Here is a 988-nt window from a genome sequence, read left to right as displayed (position 1 = left end):
GGTCTCAACTCTTTTTTCTCCAAGTTTTGCGACCTCTCTTCCATCGTGCTGGAAGGGGTTTTTAAATGAAAGAAGGACAGCTTGACTTCTCCTTGAATTGTGGGATGTGACCACATCCTCTTCAGAGACGTCTCGCCGTTCCTCGATACCATGAACGGTCATTCCAGGGATTGTGCTCTATGTCCTGTCACCTACGATGGGAAGGCCCATTCTTGTATGTGAGGCAACAAACGACTGCTATCCGAGTGGATTTGACCAGCATTAATGAACCGCATTTATGAGTTCGCAGATCGATGAAGTGTCTGTCCGATCACTTGTACTGTGCGTGACCGCCCGGCGTGCTTTGAGCACGACGCTTTCTCCTTTCCGGTCAGGAGAGGCGGTGAAGTAGGGGTACAGTACTCGAGTGTGTCTAGCCAGCTTGCCGAGTGCCGACGGATCCAGCTCTTGGTTCAGACAGCCGAGGTGAGTCGCATTTATGAATGCTCAGGTTGACTCGACACCTGTCCAGCTCCTTCGCGCTGTGCGCACTGTGGGCGGCCGTTTTGACGGTCCTGGGGTACTGTGCTCTCTCTCCCTTCGGGTCGAGAGAGATGGGAAGGTCCATCTCAGCATGTGGGGTAGTGGATACCCAGCTGTACTGACGGTTTTGGGGCTTGCTGGCGGATTCGACTCCGAACTCGGGCAGGCGAGTTGAACGAAGAGCGAATTTCCGCCATCCTGATCGACCCTAACTCGTGCTGGCGAGTCGACCGTTAGGCGAACCTGGACTTGAGTACAGTCGACGTCTACGCGGTTTAGATCCGTGCCAGAGAACTGGGCGTACGAGCTCTTCTCGTAGGCAAATTTCCTATAGACCCATAGAGGTATTTTTTACCGTCTACAGTGTCTAGGCGGCTTCTTGACCATCTCTTCTTTTTGCATCTCTTCCGCTTTCTGCAGCAGGACTCGGGCATGCGCGAGCAATGCGCGGCGTTTCTTGATTCGC

This window comes from Asparagus officinalis, chromosome 10 (assembly GCF_001876935.1).
Source record: "Asparagus officinalis chromosome 10, Aspof.V1, whole genome shotgun sequence".
Classification (NCBI taxonomy): Eukaryota; Viridiplantae; Streptophyta; class Magnoliopsida; order Asparagales; family Asparagaceae; genus Asparagus; species Asparagus officinalis.
This window is presented reverse-complemented; position numbering follows the sequence as displayed.